Source organism: Heterocephalus glaber, unplaced genomic scaffold (assembly GCF_053883595.1).
Source record: "Heterocephalus glaber isolate CG9 unplaced genomic scaffold, H.glaber_assembly_v1.0 deba00001465, whole genome shotgun sequence".
NCBI lineage: Eukaryota > Metazoa > Chordata > Mammalia > Rodentia > Bathyergidae > Heterocephalus > Heterocephalus glaber.
The window spans coordinates 2387989-2403297 of record NW_028258312.1 but is presented as its reverse complement, the minus strand read 5'-3'; positions in this window follow the sequence as shown (position 1 = coordinate 2403297).

Sequence of the window (15309 nt, the reverse complement as noted above, 5' to 3'; positions counted from 1 at the left end):
AGGTCCTGAGTTCGATCCCCAGTACCAAAAAAGAACAGGGCTGGGGCTTTAGCTCAGTGGCCACGTGCTGGCCTTGCAAGCACAAGGTCCTGAGTTTGTCCCCCAGTACCATACACACAAAAAAAATGATTTCAGGTAAGGCATGTTCTTTGAGATTAATTTTTTTTTTTTTTGTAGTACTGGAGATCGAACTCTCAGGTCCTTATGCTTGTGGGGCAGGTGGTAGAACCCCTGAGCTAAATCCCCGGCCCTCTTTGAGATTAATTTATGATTAAAATTATATTATAAAATCAGCTTTATTGCATATATATAATATATTGTGATATAGATTTTTTTTTTGAGAAGGTCTTACTATGTAGCCCAGGCTGATCTCAAACTTGCAGTGATCATCCTGCCTCAGCCTCCGAGTAGGTGCCGCCATGCCCAGCTCTTTTTTTTTTTTTTTTTCACTTGGGAAGGAGTTGAGGGCAGAGCTCTGAGCCATACTACTTAGATACTTAGATTCAGGTCATTCATTGATGAAATGAGGGTCAGCATGCACCACCATGCCCCCTGCCAGGTAAAGTTTGGTTTTATTTTTCTGTTACTAGAGATTGACTCCAGAACCTTCAAACTGGGCTATATCCCCAGCGCTTTTTTCTTTTTATTGTGAGACAAAGTCTTGCTACGTTGTCCAGGCTAGGCTCACACTTGCAATCCTCTTGCCTCAGCCTCCCAGAGTGCTGAGATTACAGCCATGTGCCATCCCACCTGGCTTACTTGTTTCTTATTTACATGTTTACTATCTGTAAATCATTCTCAAATGTTATTGGAGACTGAAGTAGATCTATACCCTTTTCAGATGATACTATAGAGGCACTATGATGACTAGAGATACACACACTTAGTTGGTCCTGCAGTTTCCATGAGGAAACAGACGACCTGCTTTAGGGGTTAACCAGATATTCAGAGGTAAAGAAAACCAGGACTCCATGTTTCTAGTTCAAGCTTCTTCCCCCATACATAGCTGCCTTTTGGTTTGTGTCGCTGTGTAGTCCAGACTGGCATCAAACTCACAGCAATCCTCCTGCCTCAGCCTCGAAAGTGCTGGGATTACAGATGTGCACTACAACAGTCAGCTCAGTTGCCACTTCTAAAACTAGTTCAGGATTGGGGTCCAGAACATCTGAAATCTGCCATGATATAAATATACCTGCAATATTCCTCTTTCTTCTCCATCTCTTCCTTCCCAGGCCTCAGTTTTCCTTTTATAAAATGACAGAGCTAACTGGGCATGGTGGCACATGCCTATAATCCCAGCATTCAGGAAGCTGAGACAGGAGGATAGTCATAAATTTGAGGCCAACCTGGATACATAGTGAGTTCAAGACCAGCCAAAACTACAAAGTGAGACCCTGTATCCAAAAAAAAAAAAAAAAGAGATAGAGCTAAACAAGATGACTTCCAAGGTACCTTCCACCTCTGATAAACTCCATTTAGAGATTAAGACTCAGATTGCCCCCTTGAAAATTAGAGTGGTGGAAGTGACTTCCTTGTATTTGGCTTGGTTTCATGGTTTTGTTACTGTTGGTTTTGTGTTTTGAGACAGGGTCTCTCTTTGTAGCCCAGACTGGTCTCAAACTCACAGTCCTGCCTTGGCCTTCTGAGCTGAGCAAGGGTCACAGGCATGCACCACTGTGTCCTGCTGTTGTTGGCTCATTAGCAGTGAATAAACCAAAAGGTAGTGATGTAATTCGGAGTTAAGAAATGACTGTTGGGCTGGGGATTTAGCTCAGTGGTTTCCCCACCTGCTGTGCAAGCACAAGGACCCGAGTTCGATCCCCGGTACAAAAAAAAAAAAAAAAAAAAAAGAAATGACTGTTGTACTCCCACTTACAGGGAAGGCTGAAGCAGGAGGATCACTTGAGCTCCGGAGTTCAAAACCAGTATAGGCAACATAGTGAGACCCTGTCTCAAAAAAAAGAAAGAAAGAAAGAAAGAAAGAAAGAATAGAAAGAAAAGAAAAGATCACTGTTATGTTTAGAAAGTGCAGGGCCGGGGATTTAGCTCAGTGGTTCTGTCACCTGCCTCAAAAGCACAAAGTCCCGAGTTCAATGCCCAGTATAAAAAAAAAGAAAAAGAAAGAAAAAGTGCAGCTCCTCTCACAGTGGGTGCTTGTAAACCCCTTCAGAAGCAAGGCTTAGGGACCTCAGACAGCCCATTACCTCACCTAATGTACAACCAGAATCCTCCTCTCCCCACCATATTACTCAAACCCTTTGAAGGGAAGGAGAGTTCAAAGGTCACCAGAGACTAGATGTAGTGGCACATACCTGCAATACCAACACTCTGGAAGGCTGAGGCAGGAGAAAAACAACTTTGAGCCCAGGCTGGAGAATTTAGATTCTTAGCGAGACCTTGTCTCAAATTAAAAAAAAAAAAAAAATAGGGGATGTAGCTCAGGGTGAAGGCTCTGACCCTCAGTTCAATCCCCAGTATCACAGAAAAAGTGACCAGAGACCCAGTCTCCTGGCTCCTACAGGTTTCTGCACCAGTCACAGGACTGTATTTTCACTTGTGAATGAGTGTCCTCTGTGTCTACCACTGGTCAGGATGCTCCCTCTTAAACTGTATAAGAACATACAGTTGAAAAGAAAATTTTTTTTTGAAAAATATTTTTTTTAAAGAACATATAGTTCGGCCAGGGATTTAGCCCAGTGATTTTCACTGCCTGCTTCACAAGCGCAAGGACCTGAGTTCGATCCTGAGTACCAAAAAAAAAAAAAAGAACATATAGTCAATGTAACTTTTTTTCCAGTACTGGGGATTGAACCTAGGGTTATCACACTGAGCTACAGCCTCAGCATTTTGGGATGGGGTCGCGGGGGACAAGGTCTCATTAAGTCACTAAACTGCCCGGCCTGGGCTTTAACTTTTGATCTCCCTGTCTCAGCCTCCCAGAGCGCTAGGATCATAGGTGTGCGCCCCTACCCTGGGCTAAGAACCAGTCAAACTAGCCAGCATGCGCCTCAGAGCTTCCGGGATTGGGCTCTGAGAGCAGAGTTGTACCCAACCCTGATGTTCTGAGGTCAGGGGCCCAGACCCAGGAAGGCAGAGGACCCAGAAGCTCATTTCCTCCAAGGGGTTACAACAGCGAGTACACCAGTCAGCAGGGTGTTGTTGGCCTCCTCCTGGGGGCTCATAAATCCATGCTGAAACTGATCAGTTCACATGAAACTGCCACAGGTACACAGCTGCTTTTACTGTCTCTGTTGAAAAGAAAATGTACCAGAAAAAAGAGGAAGAAAAGGACAGAGGGAGGGCAAAGACATTAACATTTATTTTAGCTGATTACTATGAATGTTGTGCGTTCTTCTAATCTTGACCACGCCCTCATGTACTCCTTTCTTTCTTTTTTCTTTTTTTCTTTTTTGAAACAGAGTCTTGCTATGTAGTTTAGGCTGCTTGAACTCACTGTGTAGCCCAGGCTGGCCTCCAACTCACAGCAATTCTCCTGTCTCAGCCTCCCAAGTGCTGAGATTTCAGGCATGCAACACCATGCCTGGCTTGTGTAATCAATTCTGACCATCTGTGCCACTGCCCCATATTATAGGAGAGAGTTAGTGTGTCCCATAAAGACACCTCACTGGAATATAATGGAACCACAAGATGAACCCAGGCCTCTCTGATTCCAAAGTTTACACTTAATTTCCATTAGATCACAGAGTTCTATCAGAGAAGAAAATATTTTAAAATAACAATAATAAATATATAAACAGCTCCTACTTATTGAGTGTCAAACACAAGCCAAGCTGTGCCAAGGTTTTTGGGTTTTTTTGGTTTTGTTTTTTTGGGTTCTTTTGGTATCTGGGATCGAACTCGGGTCCTTGCGCTTGCGAAGCAGGTGGTGAAACCATTGGGCTAAATCCCCAGCCCTCCAAGGTTTTACATAGACCATTTTATTTAACCCTACCCAATTGGCATCTCATTGACTCTTACAAGCTATTCCAGTTTCCCCACTTTACAGATAAGAATACTGAGATACATAAGAATTAAATAACTTGTTCTTTGAGAAAAGAAAAACAAATAAGTTGTTCTAGGTTCCATAGCTATAAAATGGCAGTTTTCAAAAAGGAAAAAAAAGGAATGAATGGAAAAAAGAAATGAATAGAGAAAAGGAAAGGAAAAAAGCAAAGGGAAAGGAAAGAGAAAGGTAGGATAGCTGGCTGACAGGGCAGCTAAGTCTCAAGGGGTTTGTAAAAAACTGATGTTCTTTTTTTTTTTTTTTTTTTTTGATACCGGGGATTGAACTCAGGACCTTGCGCTTTCGAGTTGGGTGGCAGAACCCCTGAGCTAAATCCCCGGCCCAATAGTCTATTTTTTAATCTGAGTAGTGGTCAACCTAATATCATTCTTTCAGTGTTTTAAAAACTATTTTTAGTTGGGCATGGTGACACGTCTATAATCCCAGCACCCTGGATACTAATACAGGAGAATTACAAATTCGATCCCAACCTGGGCAATTTCGTGATTCAGTGAGACCCTGTTTCAGAATAAAAAAATAAAGGGCTGTGGATGTAGCTCAGTGTGAAGGCCTTGGGTCCTATCCCTGGTACTGGGTGGAGGGCCTTCATATAATTCTATATATGGCACATGACATAATAGGATCATATATTTCAGTTTTAAAACATTATTAAAAACAAGAACAAAGAATAAGGAAGACACAATCTGCTAAATACAACCTCAGGTCCTAACCCCCAGTTTATCCCACATCCTAGCTTTGGTAACAATTTTACCCCATCGCGCTCCGCCTTTGGGAGGTGCGGAAAGGGCACCAGAGGCCGACCCACCTGCGACCCTTCTGGGCAAAGACCGCAGCGCCTCCTGCTGCTGCGACCCCGGTGCCGGCCGACAGATGGAGCCGTCCCTCCTTTCCTCGCGCTCTCTACTGGTTTGATGAGAAAAGCTTCCGCTCAAGGACGCGGACACCAGAGACCAAAGTAGGGCGAGGGCTGGGTACTACTGGGAAGAACTTAATCTAGACCAGATGAAAAGGGAAATAACAGTCAATTCCCAGCAAGGTTTCTCCACTTTGGCAGTAATGACGTTTGGGGCCGATCAGTTCTTTGTTGGGTCAGAGCAGTGGGAGTTGTCTATCGATCAATTAAGCAACTACTTACATGGCTCCTACTATGTGCCAAGCTCTGGAAATAGACTGAAAAGAAGACAATCCCCACACTCATGGACTTTTTTCCTAATGGGGGAGAAAGACAATAGACAAACAATCAAAGGAACATTTTATTTCATTTCATTTGTTGCTACTGGGGACTGAACCAGAACCTTAAAACTGAGCTACATCCCCAGCCCTTTTTTTTTTTTTTTAGACCGGGTCTCACTAAGTTGCTAAATTGTCCAAGCTGGGCTTGAACCTGTGGTCCTCCTGTGTGAGACCAAAAGTGACTCCATTTTGTGAATGTGAGACCAGAATGACTCCATTTTGTCCAAAATGGAGCAGTTTCCTTTATTCTTTCAAATTAATGATTAAATGTGCTTAATCTGGGACAAAAGACATGATCTGTAACTCAAGATTCCTAAACTCATTACTCAGCCATCTGTTTGCCCTAGAAACAAGTGTCCCGGGCCCACTATCTATAGGACAATCTGTTAACGTGCTGACTGTCCACACAAGGTGGTCATGACCATGAGTCAAGATGTCTGCTGACCATCAGTACGTGACAGTAGACCACTAACCTTTGTCCCCATTTTTCTTGTAAAAACCTATACGTAATCCCCTTCAAGCCCCAATGAGCCTAGCCAATCAAAATTCTACACATCATACTTGCTAAATGTTAACCAATCATATGGCTGCTAATGAGTGAAGCTTGCTGCAATCTCAATAAAAACCCTGCTAATTTGGAACTCGGGGCTCTCAATCTTGATCCACTGTGTCGGTGACAATTGAGAGTCCCTGCTTAAGCTTGAATAAATGACCCTTGTGTGCTTCCATCGGAAACGGCCTCCTGGTGGTCTTTGGGACTTCATAATCTGGGCACAACATCTGGGGGCTTGTCCAGGATCCCCAGACCCTCAGGATCTCCGTACCGGAGGGTCAACGCCGGCTGGTGAGTGTGTTTTTTGTGTTTGTAAAGTCTGGGCCCGTTTTCTGGGAAGGTCGGCAGACGGTCTAGGCGGACGCACTGCAAGGGCCGCCGACCCGGGATCCTGGAAGACGTTCCAGATTCCGCTGGTGGGGACAGAGTGCCCCATGGGGACGGAGTGCCCCATGAGTACGAGTCTGTGAGACTCCTGGGGGGACGGTGCGGGTTGCTTCCACGGTACGGCGTGAGGTCGTCGTCCCATTTTCATTGCCTCCGATCGGGTGGAGGACGGTTTTGTCTTGCCTTGTGCTTTTCTGTTGTGTTTGTTTGTCTGTTTATTGTGTTGACTTGGACTGAAACGATGGGACAGACTGTGACTACCCCTCTTTCCCTCATGAAGGACCATTTCAAAGAAGTCAGGGAGAGCGCTCATAACCTAAGTTTAGAAATTAAAAAGACTAAGTTCATCACCCTCTGTAGCTCAGAATGGCCCACCCTTAGGGTAGGATGGCTCCCCGAGGGAACTTTTGATTTACAGGTTGTACACAGAGTCCGTAAGGCCATCCTTCATCCTGACCAGGTTCCCTACATTGCCATTTGGGAATGTCTAATCTATAACCTATCCCCATGGGTTAAGCTCTTTTTGCCTCCACAGAAACAGCAGCCAAAGGTAATCCTGACAGCCTGTGAAAAGACTCCCAAAGGGTGTGACAACAAAAAGCAAACCGAGACCAAGCGGACCGCGCTGCTTTACCCAGTTCTTCAAGGAGGAACAGATGAAGATCTCCTCTTTCCCCCTCCCTACCGCCCACACCCCACTCCTCCACTCCCGCCGGCGGGGACGGAAGAGGGCCGGTGGTGGCCAAGGCGGAGGCGCCTGCCCCAGCGGGCGCCACTGGAGGAGACGGCCCCGCCCAAAACACCCGTAACACCCGTAATCGCTGCCCGGCCTCACTGGCAGGGCCGACAGATTCCACTGTCCTCCCATTAAGGGTGGCTGGACCCCCTGATGAGCAGGCCCACTTGGGACTTCAACACAGCATAAGGTAAGGAGAGGCTCCGGGTCTATTGCCAGGCTCTGCTGGGAGGTCTCAAAGCGGCGACACAGAAGCCCTCCAATTTGGCTAAGGTAGGGGATGTACAACAAAAACTAGATGAAAGCCCTGCTGCTTTCTTAGAGAGAATTCAGGAAGCCTTCTGTAGGTATACTCCTATGGACCCAGAAGCAATTGAGACAAAGGCAGCTGTAATAATACATTTTGTCAACCAGGCGGCGCCAGACATTAAGAGAAAGTTACAGAAAGTAGATAGGTTAGGAGAGAAAAGTATTCAGGACTTAGTGACAGTGACAGAGAAAGTGTATAACAATAGAGAAACCGCAGAGGAGAAACGGAAAAAAGCTGATGACCGCCAGACCCGAAACTTAGCTCGGATCCTTCTGGCTGCCATTGCGGGTGAACAAAAGGAATGTGAACGTAGACTAAGAAAGATTGCGATGGAAGGAAAAAGCAAGGGGAGACCCAGAGAGCATCCCCAGTTAGGAAAAAATCAATGTGCTCATTGCAAAGAGAAAGGCCACTGGGCCAAGGATTGTCCCAAAAAGAAACAGCAGGAAGGTCGCCCCAAGGCTCCTATCCTGGCGGTGGATGAACTGAGTGATTAGGGGGGACGGGGTTCGGCACCCCTCCCCGAGCCCAGGGTAACCCTAAAAGTGGAGGGGAAACCTGTCGAGTTCCTAGTGGATACCGGGGCTCAACATTTAGTCCTACTTGAACCATATGGCCATGTTTCTGATAAAACCTCCTGGGTTCAAGGAGCCACAGGCATGAAAAAGTATTCATGGACTACCCGAAGAACAGTGGACTTGGGAGTGGGCCGGGTAACCCACTCATTTATGATTATACCAGACTGCCCCTATCCCTTATTGGGAAGAGACTTGCTCACTAAATTAAGAGCCCAAATTCATTTTCAGCCCAGAGGCACAGAGGTCCTTAATCAGGAGGGAAAGCCCATCCAGGTGTTAACCATAAGCTTAAAAGATAAATATCTGCTACATCAGAAAGGGGCCCCTCCCGATCCTGACATGGAACAATGGCTCGCCATGTTCCCCAAGCATGGGCGGAAACCGGGGGAATGCGACTGGCTGCGCACAGAGCACCAGTGTTTGTAGAGATGAAACCGGGAGCAGACCCTGTGCGGGTCCGCCAATACCCTATGCCCCTAGAGGCCCATAAGGAAATAACTCCACACATCAGAAGGTTGCTTGCTCAGGGGATTCTAAGGCCTTGTCAATCAGCCTAGAACACCCCCTTGTTGCTGGTGTGGAAACCCCACTTGGATGACTATCAACCAGTACAGGACCTCCGTGAGCCTTCCGCTGGCACCCAAAAGCCAACACATCTTCACATTTGAATGAAGTGACCCTGAACAGGACATCAACAGACAGCTGACCTGGACCCGACTTCCTCAAGGATTTAAAAACTCGCCCACCATTTTTGACGAAGCCCTGCATGAGGACTTGGGCTGGACAGAGGCTTTCCCCACCAGGCACGAAACGGCACAGACTGTGGCCAAAAAGCTTTTAGAAGACATCCTACCAAGGTATGGTTTCCCAGTAATGCTAGGGACAGACAATGGACCCGCCTTCGTTTTCAAGGTGAGTCAAAGCTTAGCGCAGGTACTGGGGCAGATTGGGAATTACATTATACATACAGACCCCAGAGTTCAGGACAGATAGAGAGAATGAACAGGACCCCAAAAGAGACCTTAACTAAATTAACCTTAGAGACTGGCGGTGATTGGGTGACTCTCCTTCCCTTTGCCCTCTATAGGGTACGCAATTCACCCTGTAAGATGGGACTAACTCCCTTTGAGATTATGTTTAGAATTCCCCCTCCCATTGTTCCCAACCTTCAATCGAATGTGCTTGCTGAATTTGATGACCAAAAATTGCTACTTTCTTTAAAAACCTCCAATGTGTACATGAGGACATCTGGCCTAAATTAAAAGCCCTGTACGAGACTGGGTCTTCATCTGGAGACATCGACAAAAAGACCTTGAGCCTCATTAGAAAGGACCCTATGTCACAGTCCTGACCACGCCCACCGCTCTCAAGGTCGACGAGATTGCCTCGTGGGTGCACTACACCCACGTCCGCCCGCGGATCCACACGCCATCCTAGATGACTTCATCCCATCATGACAGGTGTCCAAAGAACACGACAACCCTCTCAAACTCAAGCTGTGTCATCGACGGTCATGATTGTGGTAACTGTACTTTTAACACCAATATTAGGAGGACTCTGCATCGCCTTAGGTAAAGAGTGTTGTTTCTATGTAGATCAATCAGAGGTGGTCAAAAAATCTATGGCCAAAGTTTAAAAAGACATCACCAAACAAAAACGAGAGAGAGAACAAGCTCAAAATTGGTTTGAATCCTGGTTTAATTCCTAGGCCCCTTGCTTATTCTGTTACTACTGTTAACCTTTGGACCTTGTATACTCAATAGACTAGTTTCATTCATCAGAGAACGAATTAACGCTGTACAGTTGATGGTACTCAGCCAATTCCCACCGACCTGATAAAATTAACCCCCAGAGGCCCATGATTGGCCCTCCATAGCATCATGAGAAGGGGGGGAATGTGAGACCAAAAGTGACTCCATTTTGTGAATGTGAGACCAGAATGACTCCATTTTGTCCAAAATGGAGCAGTCTCCTTTATTCTTTCAAATTAATGATTAAATGTGCTTAATCTGGGACAAAAGACATGATCTGTAACTCAAGATTCCTAAACTCATTACTCAGCCATCTGTTTGCCCTAGAAACAAGTGTCCCGGGCCCACTATCTATAGGACAATCTGTTAACGTGCTGACTGTCCACACAAGGTGGTCATGACCATGAGTCAAGATGTCTGCTGACCATCAGTACGTGACAGTAGACCACTAACCTTTGTCCCCATTTTTCTTGTAAAAACCTATACGTAATCCCCTTCAAGCCCCAATGAGCCTAGCCAATCAAAATTCTACACATCATACTTGCTAAATGTTAACCAATCATATGGCTGCTAATGAGTGAAGCTTGCTGTAATCTCAATAAAAACCCTGCTAATTTGGAACTCGGGGCTCTCAATCTTGATCCACTGTGTCGGTGACAATTGAGAGTCCCTGCTTAAGCTTGAATAAATGACCCTCGTGTGCTTCCATCGGAAACGGCCTCCTGGTAGTCTTTGGGACTTCATAATCTGGGCACAACACCTGCTTCAACCACCCAGAGTGCTAGGATTACATGTGTGTTCCACCATGCTGGGCTCATAGGAACTATTTAATAACAGTTATGACATGGGCAGTGAAGGAAAACTCCAGGGAGCTACATAAGGAGCCTGTGGTAGGATGTGGACAAAGACTGTCACAAGCCTTCCCATCCCTGGATATGTACCCCTTTATGATGTGGCACCAAGAGGTGACTCTATGTGCCTGCCTTTGAAATGTGCACTCCATCTGTGACTCACTTCAACCAACAGAACACAGTGGGCATGAGTAGTGTGATTTTTGGACCTCAGCCTCGAGTCTGGCAGCTTTAACTCTCACCCTCTTTTTTTTTTTTTTTTTTTGGTACCGGGGATCGAACTCTGGACCTTGTGCTTGCAAGGAGGGTGGCATAACTCTCACCCTCTTGCCAGCCTGAAGTCATCACTTGAGGAAGCCCCAAGTTAGCATCTTAGCTCTGCCACACATTCCATCTGTCCCAGCTGCTCCCCGAAGTTCTGGCTATGCAGGAGCAGCCAGCCCCCATTCAACACTGAACAGCAGAGGTAACCCCAGGTAAGGCTGAGCCCATCCAGAGTTGCAGAATCATCAGCAAATATCTGGTTGGGGTGGATTATTATGCATCAGTATATAAAAAACACAAGCTAGGTGTGGTGGTGCACAACTCAGCATTCTGGGAGGATAAAGCAGGAGCAGTGCAAGTTCAAACCCACCCTGGGCTCTGTAGTGACTTAGTGAGAAGTTGTCTCAAAATAAAAAGCTAGCTGGATATGGTGGCACATGCCTATAAGCCCAGGCTGAGGCAGGAGGATCACCACAAGCTTGAGGCTTCAGAGCTTGAGGCATAAGAGTGAATTCAAGGCCAGCCTGAACTACATAATGAGACCTTGTCTCAAAAATTTTTTAAAAGCCCCAGTAATGCACTATATATATATATACATATATATATATATATATAAAATAAATACTTTTATATGTACACACAGTTGTGATGGAAATAATACAAGGTCTTAACCTGGCTGAGGTTGGGGGAGTGGATCCAGGGAAGCTTGTATCGAAGGCATAGAGGAGAGAAACCACCCAAGCGTGCTTTATGTGAGCAATGAGGCTGTTTATTTCACTCAGGTTCGAGTGGGCTGAGTCCGAAGAGCCAGTCAGCCTGGAGTGAGGGGAGAACAAAGCTTTCAAGGGGAGGTGGCTGCCAGGAGTTGGTCCAGGGGAGGAGTTGCCACCTTGAGGAATTCAGGGAGCAGAGAGAGTGTGGTCGCACTTCTCGGGACAGGTGGGGAGGGTGTGGTCATGCTTCTCAGAAGGATTGGTGCAGATGTTATCAAATTCCCTGGAACAGAGGAGTTGGGACATGGTGCCTTGTCTTTGTTCTTCTTTGGGGTTTCCTGTTGTGTTTGCCAGGACCGGCCTCACTCATCGGGCATGACAAAGCTTCCTTAAAGAAGTGGGGTCCAAACTGAGACACAGAGGGCAAGGGCAAGGGCAAGTGGGCCTGGTAGAGCATGGGGACAAGCAAGCAGGCAGGCACAGAGACAGCAGCTGGAGCACAATGAGCTAAGAAAGAACTCAGTGTCGGCGGACTACACAGGGAATGGGCAGGACAAGATGATCTGCAGAGAGGTGAGCCTAGCATCGCAGGCAATGAGTGATGCGCAGAGGGGTTTGCTTTCTACCCAACAGCCCCTCCTCCAACCTAAGTATCCATCAATGCGTCGCATCACCCATGTCAGTTGTATCCACTATGCATATTGGAGGATTAAAAAGTTGAAAACACAGATGGACACTAACCTACCTCCCTATGCTTGGAAAGGGTTGAGTCAGTCTTGGAGGAAGAACGATAAGATGACAAGGCAGCCACCACAGCACAGAGAAAAATGTATTTTTAATAGCTGTGATGACCATCAAAGCTATTATGACCCTATCTCCACTGATCTAAGCTCATACTTAAATGGAAATTTACTTGAAAAGCCCTTTCTTTGCATAATAGAAAGGCGGCTCATCCAACTCCATCTCCCCAAGGTAATGGCCCCAGGGTGTAATGGGATGTTTCACAGCTCCACTGGAGAGGGCACAGCCCCTGTGGGTCAGCCTCGGGGACCCCAGCCCTCCACCTCTGCTTCTCATCTACGTGACTCAATAAAGTTACCGAAGTCTCACCTTCAAAGTCGCTTCCGAGAACTGTTGGGAGGGGAATTGATGGGGCTGATGTCACTGCGCGGCTCAGCCTCTTCCTCTGTCCAGGGAAGACGACCCCAGAGTAGCGGCCCTGCATGGGGCGCAGGCGAAGGAGCTGTAAGACCGAGGGCCTTACCAAACGCTCCGAGGAGCTGACTGCAGCGAAGAACACCCGGGAAGGAACACACCGGATAAGTTGGAAAGTAAAACAGACCTTTATTAGTCTGGCCAGACGGCACTCCCAAAGCAAAGTAGCTTAGAGAGGCAACTGGCTCAGAGTCCGAGGCTGTTTTTATAGGGGGTCACAGGAGAAGTTGGCAAGCAGAACTTACAGAAAAGAGAAAAAAATGTTGATGGTCAAAAGATGTTTGCAGATTGTCTTATAGATAGCTGTGTCCGGAACATCGGTTTTATCCGTTTCGGACAAACAAGGAGATGGGTAATTCACTTAGGAACTCTACGTTTGTTACAGATTTTATCTAGTGTCCCAAAACTAACAAGAATCTTTATCCATTAACTCACATTCAATCACAGTTGGGGCTAGGAGGTTTTATGATTACAGAGTTATGCAGTCCCACAGAGCCTCACCCACCTGGCTTCCTAGCCCAGGGCACCCATGAAACCCTGCACCAGGCAGCCACCACTTGCAAAGGCTGGGCCTGCTGCCGAGCTGACTGACGCGACCACACAGAGGGGTGTTAGCTTTTTTTATGTTTTAAATTTTGTTATTAGTCCATGTTTGAATACATTCATTGTGGGGAGTTGTTACATGTACATATTCCCGCTTAGTTCTTTTTATTTCCCCTTTCCTCCCTCCAATAGCTCTATGTCCCTTTGTCTCAATCCCTGTGTCCCTTTCCTACTGCAAAAAGCCTACTTCCTTATTTCCTATCATCTTCTATTTCATTCTTTAAATTATTTATACTTTGAGATTCTCAGATAAGTGAAACCATGTGATATTATAACCTGTGCCTGATTTATTTTGCTTAGCATTAGTTTCACAGTGTATCCATTTTCCCACAAAATACTTAAATTGATCCTTCTTTATGGGTAAATAGTATTCCATTGTGTACATATAACACATTTTCTTTATCTATTCATCTGCGGATGGACATGAAAGCCATTTTCAAGATTTAGCTATTGTGAGTTGTGCGCCATAAACATGGGTATTCATGTATCAGTATGATGCCTTTAACTCTTGGGGAAGATACTTAGATGAGCTATAGCTGGATCAGATGGAATTTCTATTTTTAGCTTTTTTTTTTTTGGTACCAGGGATCAAACTCGGTTCTTGCGCTTGCGCAGCAGGAGGCGAAACCACTGAGCTAAATCCCTGGCCCTATTTTTAGCTTTTTGAGGAATCCCCATACTGATTTCCAAAGTGGATGTACTAGTTTACAGGCCCACCAACAATGTAGAAGGGTTCCTTTTCCCCACAACGTTGCCAGCATTTGTTGTGTTTTGAGTTCATGACAGCCTTTCTTACTGGAGTATGATGGAAGCTCACTGTTTGGGGCATTTGCATTTTTTTAAGTGCAAAAATGAACATTTGCTTATAGGTAATATGCTATAAGAAATTACTAAAAAAAAAAAAAAAAAGAAAGAAATTACTCAGCCAGGCCCGGTGGCACACGCCTGTAATCCCAGCACTTGGGAGGCTGAGGCAGGAGGATCACCACAAGTGTGAGGCCAGCCTGGACTACATAGTGAGTTCAAGGGTAGCCTCAACTACATAGCAAGACCCTGTCTCAAAAGCAAAATTACTGGGCCAGGGATTTAGTCAGTGGTTCCGTTGCCTGCCTCAAAAGCACAAGGTCCTGAGTTCGATCCCCAGTACCAAAAAAAAAAAATTACTATTTATCAAAAAGCTGACAAATACCACAAGCATTACAAAACTGGGGGAGAGTCATAGGTTTATATTAATCCCCCCCTCTTTTTGCAGTAGTAAACATTGAATCCAGGACCTTCACATTGAGCTATACCCCCAGCCCTTTATTTTTTATTTTGTGACAGTGTCCCCCTAAATCACCTGGTTGCCCAGATTGGGCTTGAACTTGCAATCTTCCTGCTTCAGCCTCCCAGAGTTGAGATTACATGCTTGTGCTGCCATGCCTGGCAAGTCTGCAATTTAAAAAATCCTTTCATTTTATAAAGCCTCCCTTACAAGAACTTCTTTTTTTTTAACAATTTTTAAAAATTTTATTTATTTATTTATTTATTTATACTGGGGAACAAACTCGGGACCTTGAACCTTCGAAGCAGTTGGCAGAACAACTGAGCTAAATCCCCGGCCCTTCCTTTTATTTTTCTTCTTGTTTTTTGTTGAGATATAAGACAAATAGAATGTGAAAAGCATATTGATCTTAAATGTACACTTTAATGATTTCTTGTACCAATGCACACATTCATAAATCACCACCCAAATCAAGATATAGAACATTTCTGACAGGTGTTTACTCTTAATCCAGTTTTATTACCGGTATTACTATAGTTGTATTGATCAGCTTATCTGTTTTTGGAAAAAATATGTGTCACCTGAAACCTAAGAGAAAGGTTTGTTTGGTTCATGGTTTCAGAGGATTCAGTCCACGGTGGGCTGGCTCTGAGGCAGGAACATCATGATGGAAGGGCCTGGCAGAGTGAAGCTGCTCAGTTCATGGCAGCAGGGAAGCAGAGCAGGGGAATGGCAGAAGGGTCCAGGTACTAGACAGAGACTCCAAGGTCATGGCTCCATGACCTACCTAGACATACCCAGAAGTGTGCCTTACTAATCCCCCAGGT